The sequence below is a fragment of the Octodon degus genome, unplaced genomic scaffold, assembly GCF_000260255.1.
Source record: "Octodon degus isolate 3935 unplaced genomic scaffold, OctDeg1.0 scaffold00154, whole genome shotgun sequence".
NCBI classification, from domain to species: Eukaryota; Metazoa; Chordata; class Mammalia; order Rodentia; family Octodontidae; genus Octodon; species Octodon degus.
Window position 1 is genome coordinate 4,212,072 of NW_004524730.1, and position 19,082 is coordinate 4,231,153.

The following is a 19,082-nucleotide window of genomic DNA, read 5'->3' on the forward strand; positions in this document are numbered from 1 at the left end:
CCAATCTTCTGATGGACTCAGGTTGAATTTGCTGTCTTTTAAATAATTATTTATTTATTTATTTATTTATTTATTTATTTTTTTTGTATTAAGGCAGGGTTTACAGGGCAGGGTCTCACTGCATAGATTGGATTTGTAGTGATTCTTCTGTTTGTAACCTTCCAAGTGCTGGGATTACGGGTGCGTGCCACCACGCCCAGTCTCAATCGCTGTCTCCGTGCACCCCAGGGGCGGGGCCAGCATTAGAACATTTTAAAATAAATTTCCTGTCTATATTCTTTCTTTTATGTTTTCTTGTATTTTCTCAGTATTTTATATCATTTAAGTATCATATGTGTAATGGCAATGTGTATTTGTCACTTGTTAACATGTTTAACATTGATAGTTAAGCCTAAGAGGGACAAGTGCTGTGTCTTTCTGCTCACTGTTGATTATCTAGCAAGTAGTAGGCTGTAGATGTGTGTAGGATGAAACAGCTTCTTCAGTGTCTATTGTGTTCAACACTGTGCCAGACTTAGAGCAGAAGAAACTAGAGATGACGCGCTCTGCTTTTGTGATGTGTTCAGACTTGGAAAAGGACATGCATGAAGGATTACCTGGTGTGGCTGCCAGGTGGTGGTGGGCCATGCTGAGGCGTGCGGGGCGAGTGGCTGTGCGGCTGAACTGCGAGTGGCTTTCATGGAAAGGCACACTTGGGAGCAAGGTTAACACTTTGATGAGGTTGAGAAAACAGAGAGAAAGGAAAACACCATGCCCGGAGCCATGGAGCCCAGATTACCTGGTGACTCCGGAGTGATGAAGTGTTATCATTCTTTAAAATTTGCCTTACAGGGCTGTTTTCACATTATTGGACCTTGGCACACAGGGGTGTTTCAAGAGTTCTGTGTTTTAAATGACCGTTTAACATTTCAGATGGGATGTGTCTGATTTCCTGAAATTATTACTCTGTGTGCATGTGCACAGATACTATCTATTTATCTATTTATACCCATGTTTGTGCATGCAGGACATAGACAGATAGATAGCTTGCCATCTGTTGCGTATAAATATGCTTACATGAAAAATTATATGTGGTTCTAAATGATGTATTTGTGTGTATACGTTCATATACACATACATGATTTTAATTTGTATATTGGTCTCACTGATTCTTCTTTGCTGAAGGGGAGCTTATTATCATATTGGTATTAGAAATAGAACTAAGAGGGAACTGAAGTGTTATAGAACACTGAACTGTTCTTGCCAGAATATTAAACCAGTGGCTTTATCAGGTAGACAGGCTAGGTTGCAGGAGAAACTGTGTTTCTTTCAATTAATGAGCTGTTAAAGTAACTTTCTCATTGTGAATAGGTTCTGCACCCTAGAAGAGATAAGAAGTTTTGATACCCACTCCAAATTCAGCTTATTAGGAAAAATGCTTTTAAAAAAGGCTTAATTTATGCCTTTATCTGTTCAGTGCTTGCATTCAGCAAGTACAGATTAGAGAAAGTTAACGTTAGCAAGTTTGAGCGTATTACCAGGTGTCCTTTTGAAAAATCATGCCGTCCTCCACAATAGGAGTAGTTGAAAAACCAAGAAGAGGAAGCAGGGCTATTGATATTCAAGTATGGGTTTTATATTTGATTGAGAGTCTGGCTGCTACCAGAAACAGAGAAAGAGCTTGTGTTTCATTGGAGGCTACTAAAAACCACCTTCGTGCGCACACTGCTTGGCAGTGCCGCAGGTGGAAGGGTTATTACTGTGAATTTGGCAAACTGGGCAGTTTCTGCTCATAGCTGATCCTTCACAGATGTCTTTTGAGTGGATCTCGTTGAGTGTGGTGCCCAGAGAGTCTAGTGGTCAGAACCCAGCCGTGATACTTATCTGTGAAGCTACTCAGATTTCTGAGCTCTTGCAGCTTGGCCATTGTCCTGACTATTAGGATATATCATGTGCAAAAGCCTTATGAAGTACCTGTGGATGAAGGATGCCTGCACAGCAAAAAGCAGGAGCTATTACTATGGTTAATATTTTACCATTATTACTATCTGCTTATAGCTTGTTGTATATTTCCAGGACTTCTTGTTTCCTTTGGTAATTCTGTCCAAGCTGTACATACAGCTTCTTTATGGTCTTGCCTTTCTTGCTTACCTCTAAGCGCCAAGAGGACAGGATCTGTTTTGTCTGTCCAACATTGTCTGTGTGTCATGGTGCTAGACACATAGCAGGATTCTAGCCTGCGTAATGTGCAGTGATGCGCTAATTTCTGTGGTGGCACCCTGTGCTTTTGCGTGTAGTATGAGCATCTTTGTCTCCCTTGCCCTAGATTGCCCAGTGCCATCTGTCGAGCTCATGTGCCAGTCCGGAAGGCCTTGGGGAGGTAGCCTTCTTCACTGGACTGCCTCAGTTAAACCCTCACTCACTCCTTGGTGTTTCCCTGGCCAATTAAGCTTACAGTGTGCCTTGTGGTTTTTGAATATGTGTGGTGGAATTTCCTGACTGCCACTTACTAGGTGCATGTCCTTGACTAAACTTGACTGACAGATGGTTTAAAGATTTTTATTTTATTTTATTTTTCAGTAGTAGAGATTAAAGCCTCTAGGTGGAAGGGAAGTGCCTTTTAATCCAAGGCCAGTGATGGCTTATTTTGATGTTTTTTCGGGAGTTGTAAAGATTACATAAGATCATTATTGTGAAATGTTTTGGGCATAGGAAATAGTTGATGTATGTTGGATTGATTTTAGGTCTTGTGTCATGAAAGTTGTCTGACTTAGTGAAAACGCTCTGGAGTCACCAGCACTTAAATGTCATAGTATAAGGAGAGTGGATGAGGTCTGAGGAGACCGTAGCTTCTGCCACCTCTCTGTGGTCATTATGTAAAAATTGTGTCATTTCTCTAGAATTTCCCAGTGGAACTATCTGGGCAGCTTCTTTTAGTGACGATTTTCATCTATAAGTTCAATTTATTTTATATATATGGCTCTAACTTTTTTATTTGAGGATTTTGGTACTTTGCGGATTTCACATTGGTTCATTTCATCTCAGTTGCACAGTTTATATATGTGACATTTTTTCCTAATAGTCCTCTGATAATATTTTAATTTTTGTGGGATCTTTGGTAATAGCTCCTTTTTCACCTCTAGTAATGGTATTATCTCCCTGTTTATTCTCTGCTTTTCCTCTCTCTTTTTCCCTCTTCCTCCCCTTCTCTTCTCTCTCTTCCATTTCCCCCTTGTCCTCTTCCCTTCCATTTGCATTTAGTGTTTTAATTATATGTTTGCATTTAGTTCACATCATTTTTTTTTTCTGCATTTAGGACAGGGTCTCCAGGTTCTCCAGGGTCTCACCATGTAGATCAGATTCGTAGTGATCCTCCTGTTTTCAGCCTCCCAGGTGCTGGGATTACAGGTGCCGCGCCTTCATGCCCAGTCTCAGTTGCCATCTCAGCGCGCCATGCTGGTGAGGCTGGCACGGCTTGCTGGCATCAAACCCCAGCCGCTGTGCTCTGCCTAAGCAGGCACTTTAGTCCGCTGAGCTATCAGGCCAGCCCTTAGTTCACATCACTTTATTTTCTGTCACATTTCCTTCCTTAAAAGAAAGTTTTCCCTGAGCACACAGGTATGCTTGTTTGCCTGTTGTCTTCTTGGGCTTAGCTTTCCTTTCTCTATGATAACAAAACTGGGTAGTTATAGAAACCATGTGACTCCGAAGGCTCTCAGCCTCTTATGCTTTGCAGTAATGTTTTTTCCTCCTACTCTTAAATCAGATCACTACCGGGGATTTGACACACTGCTTTATATCAGTCAGAGCACTCAGGGTGAGTCTGTGGAGTCAGACACCTTGGTGTGTATTAAGTCAGTCACTCATGAAGCTGTGCACTGTACATACGTGACGTTGTGAAAACAAAGTGGTGGCTTCCAGAAAGCACTGAAGGAATCTTGGTCATTTTTCTTTGCCTTGGTCTCCAATATGACCAATAGAGAGATGTCTGTTACCCAGTAATGCAAATGAACTGCATGTTACCAGTATTGGTGTGAGTTAATTTCTTTTTCCCACAGTGGCTTCTGGCAGAGAATGAATCCCTTGCTTTTAATATTTAGGAGGGAGAGTGACATTTCGCCCATTTTGGCCAGCCTACTAGCGAATCCCTTTTTGTTCTCCACTGGCTTCCCCACCTCCTGCCTGGCTGGGAGGCGCTCCTGATAGTTGGAGCGCCACAGACACTCTTTCACGCATGCGCGGAATCTGTGCATATTAGAGGTGGGAAGCAGGTTTTGTCCTCAGGTTTGAAATTCGATAGAGAGCAGTGTGGACAGTACTGAGTGGATGGCATCCATCTGTGAGCTTCTGAGTAAATGCAGAATGTCTTTTCAGATGCAAAGAATTCTTTATAAAAAAGGAAACCACATGTTTCTTTTTTTTTTGTTTTAAGTGGCTTTGTTTTTGTTTCTGAAGCTCCCATCATTTTTCTTTCCCTTTCTGTGCGAGGAGTCACAAGAACAGTTTCTGAATTTCACAGATCAAGGGACCAGACAGAGGTCAGCTGATACAGAGCAGAGGATGAGAGCTTGCATAGGGGCACTCAGGGGACCACAGGAGCAGAGTGTTTCCAGCTCGAGGAAGCTGATGTCTAAATTGATAATGGATTTAACTCAGGTAGCAGAAATTTTTATTTTGGAGTCACCTCTTCAACTGTGCCAGTTAGTCATGGATGTAGATGTCTGCATTTCTGGTTTAGTCAGAGACTGAGGTATCAGTTTGTGTTGCTGAAAATGTCAGTTCGGCTTTCATCCATGTTTTTTCCTTTTCTTACTCCTTTAATATTAGAAGTTCCCTGAATTGATGATTTATTATATTGTTGGTGTTACTTCTCTTGTCTCATTTTCCCCAAATGGGTTGTCAGCTACTAAGAGCCTGGGTCTGGTCTTGTTCTGTCCTTTCTTTTCCTTTCCTTTCCCCTTTTTCTTCCCCCTTTCCTCTTCTTTTGCCTTGTTTACCTGTTTTCCTTTCCTCCCCTTTCCTCTCTCTCTCTCTCTCTGTGTATATCTGAATGCTTTTTTCTTACTCATTTTATGGGAAGAATTTTTAAAAAGACACAATATCTGAAATTGTATCTCATGTGCCTCAATAATTATGAACTGTCTATTTTGTGTGTAGGATACACTATTCTCCAAACACTGTTAGGTACTTGGCATTGGACTTCTTTAGACTTTAGAATAAACAAAAACATTTTCCTCGCCAAAAAGGAGAAAAAAGAAAAGAAAACCAGAGATAAATAAACTAGAACACTTGTGTGTTCAGTAAAGTAAGCTTCATTCTATTTAGGTAAATAAATGTTATTGAATGAAGGGCAACATTTCATTGGGAGTTTGTGTGTGTGTGTGGGGGGGAGAGTGTCAATTTTAGCTTAACTATTCAACACAGTTGCTTCGCTTTGTAAAGCTGAGGTCCTAGGAGCCCATCAGGTAGTGGGCAGTGGTCTCTTCCTGGGATGGTCAAGGAGTTGTGACACAGCTGGAAAAGTAGATCAGTGCACAGCCGCTTGTCGGGTGGCCTGTGAACCTCGGGGTCCTTAGACCTCACAGGGGTTCTGCACGGACAAAGTTGTAGTTTTGTTCTTGCTTTTACAAAAGTCATATTTGTACCTTTTTCTTCATGGTAACAATTTTACTGATAATGCAAATACAAAAGGCACAACCCTGGCACCTTGGCGGAAATCAGAGTGGTGGCATCCAGCAGTACTTACTGGCAGTACATTTTTCACTCAGATGCTGGCAGCTTAAAGAATAAAAGTGGTTTCCCTTAAGAATGGAACGGTAGGAATTATTGGTCATATTGAATGCTACTCTGAGTGCATTATAAACTTACTCTTTGTGAGCGAAGGGAGCAGGCATACAGCACGTGCGCAGGCTGCTGCGGTGCACATTTGTCTCAAAATACAGTTTTGGTGGTCATTTGGCAAAAGCTAAGGATTCTTCTGATGAAGTAATGCACAGTAATGGATAAGAAAGCACTTGGAGTGGTTGGCTGTGCTGGTCAGGTATTAAGATTTTTAGCGTTAGTGACCTGGGGTTTAGTACTTGGTTCCACTGTATTTTTTTTTTTTTTTTTTTTTTTTTTTAGCTGAGCCTTGTATACCTTAAAATGCATTTTGCATTACTTTATGGTAGTTCAGGTACTTATATGTCTGTGGAACTAATTTGCTTGGGGAAACCGTTATGTGTAGAGTAAGTGTTAGGCTCTGTCAAGGAAAATGGAGAGGAGAAAAGGAAGAGGAAATTTGTAATGTTTTAATTTGTGTGTGTGGTAAGATCAAGATTTTTTGATTTGCCTAAGTATATTAAAGTGTTCTAACGCCTTTGTTAAAGTGAGTATTCTTTCTTTACTGAATCATCTTTGGATCTTTGTCAAAAACCAGGAAACCATCCATTCATGAGGGTTGTTCCCGATACTCATGTTTCTCCTTAAGCTGCTAGCGCATTGTTTTGATTACTGGAACTTCATAATAAAGTCTTGGCATCCAGTGGTGTGAGTCTTTCCACTTGTTTTCCAGAACTTTCTTTCTCATTCATGTAAACTCTTTTAACCATGCCTATAAGTTTCAGAATCAGCTTGCACGTTTCTGTAATATCCACCCCTTCTGGATTTGCTAGAGGTGGGCACATACTCAGCAAGGGCACACTAGCACTTTATGATGACAGAACTGATAGAATTCACCAAAGTGGTCTTGCCATGGTGAACATCCTCCCTTTTAATTGAGCTCCTCTTTCAGGTCTAAGGGCAGTTAACTGCTGGCATTTAAAACCCTGCAAGCGAAGGGCTGGTCAGATAGCTCAGGGGAATAAAGCACTTGCTTAGGCAGGGCAGAGTGCAGAGTTCCATCACCAGCACCACAAGCCGTGCCAGCTCCGCCCCAGGGTGCACTGAGGTGGCCACTGAGACTGCGCATGGGGGTGCGCACCTGTAACCCCAGCACTTGGGAAGCTGAAAACAGGAGGATCACTATGAGTCTGATCTACATAGTGAGACCCTGTAAACGGTCTCACTATGTATTAAGCACATAAATAAAAAGCCAGCAAGCAGAGATTCACTTCTGCAGATGCAGAAAGAACATTGCTTGCTCCTAAACAATGTAAAAAGTTGTATAATATACAATAAAATTTGAGCTCATTAGAGATCTGAGGTAACAAAATCAGGTAAAATGAACTTCAAAAGTTCTCTGAGACACCTCTATGGAGAAAGATGGGATGCACACCCACTTCATGCCTCAACTCTAGCAGAACACAGATAGGGCAGTGAAAGTGAGGGGCATGGAGGGAGAGAGAAAAGGAGGGGAGGGTGTGAGGGGAGGACAAAAGGGAAAGAGAGGGGAGGAGAAAGAAGTCATTACATTCCCTCCCTTTCACTAGAGTGTTGGTCCTTTGTGACTTCATATGTCCTTGATTGTATTTTACCCTTTAAAAAAATGTCTCCTGTCAAAATCTGATTTCCTCAAAGTCAGAGCTGGATTTAATCATTGTTTTCCTTACCTGCAAGGCAGTCCAGGATACCCGGGCAGTTACTGCAGGGGGATGAATAGATAACTGAGTGTATGACTAGAGAACAACGAGATGTCACAGCTGATTTTTATCTCTAGGGAGGCGATGAGGGAGCAGTCAGGGATGGATGTCTGAGATATAGAAGGAGATTACTTGTGTTTTAAGTGTAGACATGTGATTTCTTTTTTGAACATTCTACAGAGTATTCAAGTAGAATGTTTTCCTTTTGAACTGTAAGTATATGCTGTAGAGAAATGAGTTCTTTCCTAGAGAAGTGAAAGCAGACAGCAGATGAGCAAAGGGTTATCAAAGGCGGAGAGCCCTGGCTTTGAACTCTTGAGCTGAGTGGCAGGTCCAATTACAGATCAGTAGCTAAGTGGTCGTGGGTGTGGTATCAGGGAGCAGAAATGGGAAGGCACGCTACAGAGAAATGGACACATCGTGCAGGTAGACAGGTACTACCTAGCAAGAGGATGGTGAAGAACACTTCACAGAAGCAGCCTTTTAAACAAGTACCAGGGTTTAGAAATGAAATGATCTACTGTTGCTCAACACTGAGGCAAATGACTGCCTTGGTAATTGCTTATCTTAAGCCAATACACGCTGGATGACATTTGTCTTTTGCTATGTGATAAACTACTCTAAGCGCTTTATAGCAGTGCATGGCCAGCTTGCACAAGTCAGTGGTTGATGGGCCTCCGCTAGAGCTGCTCACCTGGGGTCTGTCATGTGTGGCCATCAGAGTGTGGTAGGGCCTGAGCATGCTGTCAGGGGTGCTGGCCTCAGTGGCTAGGGGCTCCAGGGAGCTCCACTGGAATTGCTGGCCAGCAGGTTCACACGTAGTTTCAGCATAGCTTGGACCTCTCAGAGCCACAGGTTTAGGGCTTCTAAGGGATTGGACCAAGAGCAGGCCTTTTGGGAGGCCTAGGAGGATCTGAAGCGCTTCTCTTGAGCTCAGTGAGGAAGTCTCAGGTTTTGCTGAATTCTGGGATGATGTAGTAGGAAGCAGTCAGGCTGATGTGTGCTTGGTCGGAGTGGCATGATTATGACTCGCTTTTCTCTTTGTCCTGAGCCCATGTTGGAGGGGCGGTGAACCAGATGGCCTCTCTCTGGAAAGAACAGCAGAGAAGTTGTGACCATCGTTAATTACTGGAATTGTAGGAACAGAGTGGCACGGTCCCGTTTGGCTATTTGTGCCTTACTCCCAGATGTAGCTCTGAGGGTCATCTGAGGAGTTCTGAAAATCAACTATGTTGTCAATAACAGCGGTGTCCGAAGGCCCCAGAGGTCCTACAGGTGTTTAGGATATTTCTGAACAAAAGGCCCAGCAGGCCTTTTCCTGCCAGCTTTTTTTCCTCTTCTTTATTGCTACTTTTTAAGGGTTTTCTCAAGGCTCTCAGAGTGTATAAATATTTAGTTTCTGTGTGATACCAACTCATTACCTTTTAACACAAGCGTCTCTTGCGGTCTGTTAGCAGGAAGTGACATGCCTGATAGCTGTTCTCCCAGGTAGGAAGGGGCCATCAGGGACAGGACTTGGGGGGTTATTAGGGCAAAGAAAGCAGTATAACCAAATAAGCTGACAGTGTGTTTTGATGTAAACGTATCTACAGTCCTTTATTCATGTCTGCTGTGTGCTGAGCACTGTGATTACTAAGTGATTTTTGTGTAATAAACTTTTTTCAGTAACCTTAAGAGGTAAATAGTATTTTCTTCTTTTCTTCAAATGAGGGGAATGCTAACCAAATAAGGTGTCTGAGGTCATAACGTTAGAAATCGGATATTATTTTTATATCGTTCCACCTGATTTCTCACAAATTGAGTAGTGTTCTGTGAATAGCTGTGCTGTTCAGCTGGTTTATATGGGAAGATAGAATAAGAAGCAGAGTTTTATCCTTGGCTCTAAATCACCGTGACATGATTCTGAATTCCTTTGTTTGGTGTGCTGGCCTGTGACCTTAAGTTTATGGTTTATTTTTTAATGTTCACTTGTTTGTTCAAGAATAGTTTATGGCCCCACATGAAGGGCCCACATGAAGGGCATGGATGGGCTTTGAGACGTTTACAAACTCAAAGTAAAGAAACTCTATTATGTTCTGTCTATATCACGCTGCTCCAGGGAATTGAATCCATGGCATATAAAGCCCGGTTTCTTTGGGGCCCTTTGAGGGAGTGGTAGGTAGGAGAACACACAGTCACTACTGCAGAGTGCCTCTGGAGAGCACTCCTCCAGAGCTCAGAAGCCTCCTGAATCTTTCCTGACTCAGCAGCCAGCCTGCCCTTTCTCAGTAGATCTGATCATATATTTCTTATGTTGAAAACCTTTCAGCAAGTCTCAGCTTACGTGACCCTTCTTTGGCCCTGAAGTGGGCTGCATGGGGCCCTTCTACTAAGACCTTTCATAGCCCTGTGTACTCACGTGTCAGAACATTAACGCTTCACTATAGTTGTATCCACAGTGTCTGACTTTCTTGCTCTGCTTATCTGTTTGTTTATTTTTATTAGTACATGCTTATAGCGCAGCTCATAGTGGCCAAATCTCAGAAAGTCTGTATATCCATCAGCAGATGAATGGGTGAAGAAAGTGTGGTACTTACACACGTGGAGTGCTACTTGTGTTTCCTGAGCACCAGAATTAGGGCCTTGCTTGTTTCTGGAAGAACTCTGGAGCCCGAGCAGTTTCCATAGTTGAGAGAATCACTCAATAAATAGATGAGTGAAGGTGAGTTTCAAGTCATGCTCTGTTCAGTTGCTCTTCTTTTTAATGTAACCATACATCTGCCCACGTGAAATACATCAGGTGTGTGCTCTGAGGGCCAAAGGGTCTGAGAGCGAGAACTTGCCTGCTCCGCGGGCTCATTGTGTGGGTGGAGGTGGAGCAGTCGGGCAGCAGGAACCCTGGGATGCGTGTCCTCCAGGCGCTGTGCTCTGCTTGTCCAGGAAAGATCTGGGTAGCATCACTTAAAAGAATCTTCAGTGTTGGATATTTGTGTTAGAGTGGTTCAGCTCATTGTCTGTACTGCTAGAATTGGCTGGCTCCGTCATTCCCAGAAGGCTCGGTGCCTTCTCCAGGGTGTACATCTAATTGTACAGGAGAATGAAGCACAAGTGGGTAAAGAACAGAGAAGACTGCAGTTGTGGCTGGGAAGGACAGAAACTGTCAGGGCCTTTTAAGTTTTTTATTATTATTTTTGGTGTCATTTTAGATTTCATACGTGGACTCTAAAGACAGTATTTGTAGATGACACCAACATCTCCTGGTTATTGGACATTACTTACAAATACTTTTCTATTACAGGTCCTTACAACATTCTTGTATATTAGACAATATTATTTACATTTTGTCAATAAAGAAACAGAGCATGAAAGAGTAAGGCATTTGGCCAAAGCCACCCAGTTGCTAAATGCTGGGGCTGGGACTTAAATCCTCTTTGGCTTACTCTTAAATCAGTATTTCTTGTATTGTATCTACATGCTATAAAAGCAAATAAACACGGCTGGGGAGATAGCTCAGTAGAATTAGTGCTTGCCTGGCAAGTGCAGGGTCCTGAGTTCAATCCCCAGTACTGAAAAAAAAAAAAAAAAAAAACAACAACCCTCAAATAAACGTGGCCATGTGTACATGCGCTTCTAGCTGTGCAAATGCACAGTGCAACACTTTCCTTATCCAGAACTTGACCTCACAGTATAATTTCCTCTTGATGGATCCCTTAGGTACGGGATACAGCCAGTAGATCACATTTTGGTAATAGCACATTGCGTGCGCATCTGAGTTCCTTCTATGGTTGCAGTTACTGAAAGTAGTTAGTTTTCACTATAGAAAGATGAGGGTGTTTTAAATGTGTTGATCTTACTTTCTCCTTCTGAATTTTTAAGTTTATAAGGGAGGAGGTGAGTTTTTTCTGAAGTTTTTTTTTTTTTTTTTGTTGTGTTTGTTTGATGAGAGGCCTTTTATACTAGGTAGCAATGTTTTTAAACCACTTATTTTTCTTTTTACATATTTCTTCCCATGTCAGAGTTCTTCTCCTTTACTACAACAGGATCAAAATGTTAGAATCATTCAGTACATTTAAGATAAAATTTAGAGTTGGTGGTTCCTTCATGGAATAAAGTTATATAATGGAGACAGGGGTCTTCAGGGTTTTGTAAATAGACAGCCATGTCCTCATACCATGTGACAGCATTCTACTGAGGAGGTGGCGTCACCGAGGCTGGGCACTCAGCGCTGCTGCTGGCTTCGGATTCAACCCGGAAGGAGAATTTGGAAAGGAGGGTGAGCACTTCCAGCTCTTGGTTTTCCCTAAGGGAGTGAAACTTGCATGTTGATTGAAGGGTTTGACATGCACCTGAATGGATAGAGCCTGTGGAAGTGGCAGGAAGAGAAGCCCTCCCTGAAGCAGCTGGAGCCTATTACCTGCTGTGCTTGGAGTGGGGGGTCAGGCCACCACTGTGAGCCTTGGCTGGGCTGCTGGTGGAGGGTGGAGGGAGCTCAGAGAAGGGTCTCTGAAGAGCCCTGAGGGCCAGACTTGTTCTCACACACCTTCAATGCCAGCGTGCAGGAGACTGAGGCACGAAGCTTGCTGTGAGTTCTAGGCCAGCCTGGGCTATCTAATCAGGTCAAGGCCAGCCTGAATTGAGACCTTGGGTTAATAGAAATAATTAGATAAAATCAAATAAAGTCAGCAACAACAACAAACTCAGAAACCTGAGAACCTCAGAAAGTCTGTGATTTAGTTAAGGTCAGTTATCTAATTCACAGAAAATCAAAGGGAAAATCAAATTTTATGAGCATTGAAGATTCTTTTAGGTATTATGTATTTATGCAATACAGTACTTGATGTATATGCAGCAGGCGTTGCCTGAGTCTGGAATTTTCCATGAATAAAACAGATCTATAGAACTTGTACTGACTGCCACAAAGTAACATGAGAATAAATGCTTTTGAAAGATGAGTAAAATGGTTAGCCAGGAATTAGTGGAAACTTCTATTTACTATATAGTATTTACTTGGATTAAATATTTTCTCCGAGAGTCGGATGTAGTGGAAGCCCACATCTATAATCTCAGCACTAGGGAAGCTGAGGCAAGAGGATCGCTGTGGGTTTGAGGCCAGGCTGGGCTACAAAGTGAGTTGAAACCAGCCTGAATTGCATAAACCCAGTTTCAAAAAGAAAAATAAAATTCTCCAAAGAATATGATGCCCCTCGCTGCTATCAGTCAGAGACACTGTTAATCCGATACTGCTTTAGTGCCTCCTCCTTCACTTACTAGCTTAACAGACAAGAAAAGGATCCTCTTTACTTGCCTGCCTCCCTCACAGATTGCCGTTATTTGCAGGGCCTAAAATACGTGTGTGCGAGCTCTTTGAGAGGTTCTTGGTGAGGGTCGGCTCATGTCTGCTTCTGTCCTGAAACTATCCAGTACAGGTTATATCTGAACAGACGTTTCATTTATATAGAGCAAGAACAAAGCAGGCGGACCTCTCCTGTTCCGGTACAGCTGCCTCCTGGCTACTGCTCTGCTGTCTTACGGTGGAGGGCCTTGGAGCCCCTCCCGCACTCAGGCCTGATTGTGTACAAAGGGACAGTGTCTTAGCACTTGGGCTTTGTAAAACCCACAGAAACTGCCAGTCACAGTGCGATTCTGGGTTTTGGTAGAAGTTTTTTGTTTTAGCCTGTTTTTTTCTTTCCTATGAACTAATGCAAGTATTGAACATGAAGGCTAATATTAAAGAACACTTAAACCTGAATGCATATGAAGGAGGCAGGATTGAACTCAGCAGATTTAGGTGGAAGAACAGAAGACAAGAAATGAATATTTTTATCCATCCTTCAGTAAAATTTATAACTGCATTGCCAGTTGCCTAAAATATATATTTTTGTCGAGTCTTCCTGACTTAGAAAAATTGGAGTGTAAGGAGTTTTAAATTCTTCATTTTTAGATGCTGTAGGGTGGGATTTTCTTTCGTGTCTTATCTTTAGTCTCAGAGTAGGTTCATCCTTGAAGAGTCAGCTTTTAGTCACAATACATTTGTGGGGTGCTCTTCCGGAGTAATGCTTGCTTTTTGCCATCTGTGGCCTATGACATTGGATTTAACATCCAATATGTGACTAGCTTTACAGAAACTGGTATTAGTGCACTATGTAGGTTTTGTATGTTGACATCTTTTAATTTGCTTTACTCTGCTCGTGGTAGGTAGTTACAAGGGCTGTAGGAGGGACTAAGAATCACTTAGAAAAATACACATAATATACATAATATATGTGTATTATCCGTTCTGTAATATCTTTGCTTATTAAAGTAATTTCACTGTGAAATAAACAGTAGGGAATATATTCAGTAATCAGAGAAGAGCAGCCACAGGGCAGTGCTTTCTTCCCTCCTCAGCTCTGGATTTCTTCCTGCTGCTGCCCTGTGTCTGTGCCTCCCTAGACTTCTCCTTCCTGTAGTAAAAGGACCTTGAAGGAGGATTGAAAGAGCATCCCAGGCTGTTGTTGCCCTGGCCCAGCTTTTCCCCTTACTCCTTTGTCATGCTGGTCTGTGTTCTTTGAAATCATTGTAGTGGTATCACATGCTGTTCCTGGCACGTGGGGTGCCACTCCACATACCAATGGCATCTGCTTGGTCGCGGTTGAAATGCCACTCACTTGAATTTTTCCCCTTGATTTCTTTTTTTTTTTTTTTAGCTTTTATTAGTATGTATTTGTTGCATAATGACTATATTCACTTCAGGAAATTAGTACATGTACATAACACATTTCAGTTCCCCTTTTTTTCCTCCCCTCCTTTCACACTCCTTTTGCTTTTTTCAGCACCAGATTTGCTTATCTTTTAAAGACCTTATAAAGTTAGTTATCATATAGGCAGACTGAAAAGCAGACAAATAGACCAAAAAACATATGCAAGACAATTGTATTAAGTGAAGCTACACTTTTAGATTCATTGTCTGCACTGGGTTATAATATCATTTTTCCTACTTTATTCTTTATCTGTCATATAAGAAAAACTGTATGGTAAGCTTGTGTGTCTGAGTTGCTTCACTTTACATTATGTTCTCAAGGTGTATCCATTTTCCTAGAAATGATTCAGGTTTCACCTATTCCATGGAGGTGTAATATTTTGTTACGTATAAATACCACATTCTTCGTCCATTCATTTGTTGATGGACACATAAGCTGTCCCCAAGATGTAGCTGGTATGAATTGCAGTGCTGCAAGTGTGGTCATGCATGTGTCACTTTGGTGTGATGTGTGTGACAATGATACCTAGCAGGCAATAGCTGGGTCCCATGGAATTTCTGTTTTAGTTTTTCAATAAATCTCTATGTTGCTTTCCATTTGGTTGTGTCAGTTTATACTCCCTCCCATCATCAGGAAAAAAGGGTTCCTTTCTCCCCATAGTCTTGCCAGCTTTTATTATTGGTTTATTTCTTTTTCTTTTTTTTGCAGAGCTAGGGATTAAACTCAGGCTCTTGCACTTGCCAGGCAAGCACTTATTCAATTGAACTATCTCCCTGGCCCCTGATTTCTTGATGATAACCATTCTTTTTGGATTGAGATGGAATATCAGTGTAGTTTTAATTTGTATTTCTTGAATGGCTCAATATTTTGAACTGTTGTTCAAAATGTTCAACATTTTTTCAGTTTTTTAATTTTTATTTTATTTTACTTTATTCAGCATTTCCAGGGTCCCCAGGGTCTCACCACATAGATAGGAATCATAGTGATCTTCCTGTTTTCAGCCTCAAGTGCTGGGATTACAGGCCCATGTCACCTCACCAAGTCTCAGTCCCCATCTCAGTGTACCCCAGGAGTGGGACCAGCATGGCACTCCGAGGATTGAACCCTAGCCACTGTGCTCTGCCTGAGCAGACGCTTTAGTCCATTGAACTATCTGGCTGGCCCCCTTATTTTATTTTTTAATATTTATTTATTTATTTTGTGTGTGTGGCCAGCTCAGCCCACCAGGGGGCGGAGGCTGGCTGGCATGTGGTGCTGGGGGATTGAACCGCGGTCCCTGTGCTTTGCTTAGCTTAGCTTGTTCTAAGCAGGTGCTCCAGACCACTGAGCCATCTCACCAGCCCCTCCCCCCCTTATTTTATATATACATTTTTTGTCATAACATGTGGTGTCTGCGCTTTGCCAAAGTTTGCCTAAGCGGGTGCTTAAGACCACTGTTGTATCTCTCCACCCCTTTCATGTATTTATTGGTCATATGTATTATTTTTAATTGGTTTTTTAACTTTAAAAGGTCTAATTTTTTTGAGTTCTTTATATATCCTAAATGTTAGTCCTTGGAGGAGTACTGCAATTTCTTTTTCTGTTATGCTGGTTATCTGTTCATCTGTTAGTGGTTTCCTTTTCTGTACGTTCCCTTCCCTTGATTTATTATTTTTTCCAGAAGTATTTCATGCCTCCCATACATTTTATAGCATTTCTTTATTTCTTAATATTTCATTTGAACTGTCCTGAAAGTATGGGAAATATGTACTTTGTGTTTATGTACATTTGGTCTTGACAAAAATATGTATTTCTTGAAAATAGCATCAGTACTGCATTGCCTAAGTTACTTAAGGTTTCTTTTGAGCCACCAGGACTGTCTCCCTACTGAGTACACGTGTACTTTTTCCATGGCATTAAGCTGCTCTTCAGAATCTTTAAGTATAATGATGTTGGAAACATGCTTAGTAAATTCTTGTCAAATAAAATAATGGTATTTCTTGCTGCTGGTCACATGGCATTTTGCTTTCTTTTTGGGTGTTGACTGTATTCTGGATGGATTATGTGGAAATTTGTAGGCTTAGAGGCTGTTTTAATTTGATTACAGTCAAATAAAACTAAATGTTCATTTCTTTGGGCACATTAGCCACGTGTCTAATGCTCACTGTCCACACGAGGCCGGTGACTAGATAGTGCAGTGTTCTAGCTGCCCGAACAGAAAGTCCTACTGTCAGCACAGACAGTTCATGGAAGTGTGGTCCCTGTTGGTTTCTGTTCTGGGCAATCCCTGAATGCTTCCAGGGCTGACTGTATTTACTTTTAGACAGCAATACTGAGTAGACAGTATCGTACGGAAATGTGTCTGCAACCACTTTCCAATTTGGTGTTTCCTTGTTACGTCATTGTAGAAGAATGGTCTCCTTACACATTGTGCATGTCTGTATGTACCCAGTTCTATTAATTGCTCTAGTGAAACTGGTTTACCTCACCACCATAACTGCTCTATGTACAGAGCAGATTTTTTTTCCCCTCTCTGAATTTCTGAGCTATAGAAAACTAGCCAAGCTGTGCAAGCAGAATGTTGGTCTTACCCCGTTACCTGGTTAGTCATAATTAGAAAGGTTCCCTGTTATGACCTATCATTCGTAACTTACTCCTGCTGCTTAAATTCCCTTCTGAATGAGACTTACCTTGAATTTTTTCCTCTGGCCTTGCTGGTGTCATTGTAAACTTTTAAATATGTGATATCACTTAATTTCCACATTAAATGAGATTTGTTATTATTTGAATCTAAATATCCCCCAAAGGCGCATGTGTCGAAGGCCTGGGCCCAGATGTAGCCGTGTCAGAGGTGGATCTTTTCTCTGCTTCTTGGCCCCTGTGAGGTGGGCAGCGTTCCTCCACCATGACTCTCTACAGGTCCAGAGGGAATGGAGCCCATAGGTCACAGGGACTGAGACCATGAGCCCAGTATACTTCTCTTTTTTATGTTGATTTTTTTCGGGTGTTTTGTCGGAGGAATGGAAAACCAAATTGCACAGAGATAATCAGTGATTCATTGTGTTATAGCACAATGAAACTTTTTCAGAAAGGATAATTAACTTAGCCAAATAAACCATTGTCAAGGGGTGAGTTATGACAGAAGCAATTTAGAACCTCTGATTTTATGTTCAGAGTTCTAAGGATGATCCCCTTCTCAGGGGGAATGCAAGTAACTGGTTTGTTGAGTATAAGAAAATTTGAAGGTACCATGACTCTACTTTAGTCTTTGTGAATTTTGCTCATTATAATTATATTAATATTTAATTTTTATTTGAATATATATATAGATATATGTAAATAAATTTCTCACAGTAATATCAAGAACTACAGGTAGAGGAGGGCAGAGTTTGTCATGTGTGGCTTCCAGGGCTGGCACTTGAAGTGTACATTGTACCTCACTTTTCCAGAGGTAGATAGCGGTGTCCCTAGTTGATAGTCAAGGTGCTCAGGGGCCCCCTGGGAATTGTCGTTTGTTTCCAGTGTCATATGTGAATGTGCGTCTATAATTTGAGTCCCTATTTTTATTATTTGAAATCTTGGTAAAGTTAAGCTCTTCTTTCTATATTATCATTAATTTATACTCCCTTATTACAGATGTCAAAAAGCTAGACAGTTGTGCCTGTCTGGAGGCTGTAGGTTAATGTGCTCTTCTGGGAGTGCCACAAGCAAAAACAGGTGACAAAATAGCGCCATTAAGAATTCACTTAGGGCTATTTTTGCATTTTCCTCTAAGCAACTCTATTTTAAATTCATCTTATGCTCATATTTTGGCTTCATTTGTTCCCAAGCTTGAGATCATGAAATTTAAAGGACTTGGCTGGGTGTAGTATTGCATATAATACCTGTAATACAGTTTCTTTGTCAGAGGCATAATTAACAATGTGATTTATACATCTATTGACTTCTGGTATTCACAACACAGTTTGTAAACTTAATTAGTTTCTGGAATAGCAAATGTTTTGAAGATGATAAACACTCTCCCTCTGAATAATGAGTGTAATGGTTACATATTCAGAGAAATTTACTATTTGCTTCTCTAATTAGAATGCTGGTAGGTGTGCCTCTCAGGTAGGCATCACCTGCAGTCACATATTCCTGGATTTTATTGTCTTCCCATACTTTTCACATGGGAAATCAAAAATTCATCTCAAATAATGTAGCTGGTAGGAATATTCCTTGTGGTTCCATTGTGTAGAAAACACTCATGCGCGTGTTGTTACTTAGATGTAGATGCCCAGCTCGGGTGGTGGTTGTTACGACGCACTGGGGCAGAGGGTAGTGAACAAGCAGTCACTGCAGGAGTACTTCTGTGTCCCCTGCTCTCGGCACTCCCAGGAGCAGACAGACTGAGAATGCCACACCGAGGTACTGCCAGTAGCTGAAAGCACTATCAGTGCCTGCAGCCCAGGGAAACTTGACTAGCATTTGCTCTAGAGCCATTGACAACTCACAAGTCTGCAGAAGCTTATTTGGTGTGTCATGAAGTATCCTACTAGAGGAATACTTTTAGAATGGTTTCAGTGTCATTAGACTGTGATTTCCAACACCAAAAGTAGGGCCTGATTTCCTCTGTATTTATACAGGGAGAAAGTAGAAGCATTGAGTCAGTCGCTTGCTGGAGATTCTCTCAAGTTTTAGCTCAGTTCACCTTTCCTAGATGGTGTCTGCCACTCTAACACGCTGGCGTGGTCCCTGGAGCCCGAGGACATTTCTGTGAGGCCGGCAAGGTGTCTGGAGCCTAGCCTCAATACCTACTCCAGCCTGTGGGTCCTGGGGACTTCGTGCCCCGCTTTAGGGATTTACC

At 41.8% G+C, this 19,082-nt stretch overlaps 1 protein-coding gene across 3 annotated transcripts in view; it reads left to right on the top strand.

Annotated features, from left to right (window-relative positions):
• Nucleotides 1–19,082, top strand: part of Khdrbs3 (KH RNA binding domain containing, signal transduction associated 3) — a 210,274-nt gene that overhangs the window by 36,639 nt on the left and 154,553 nt on the right. The window lies entirely within an intron of this gene.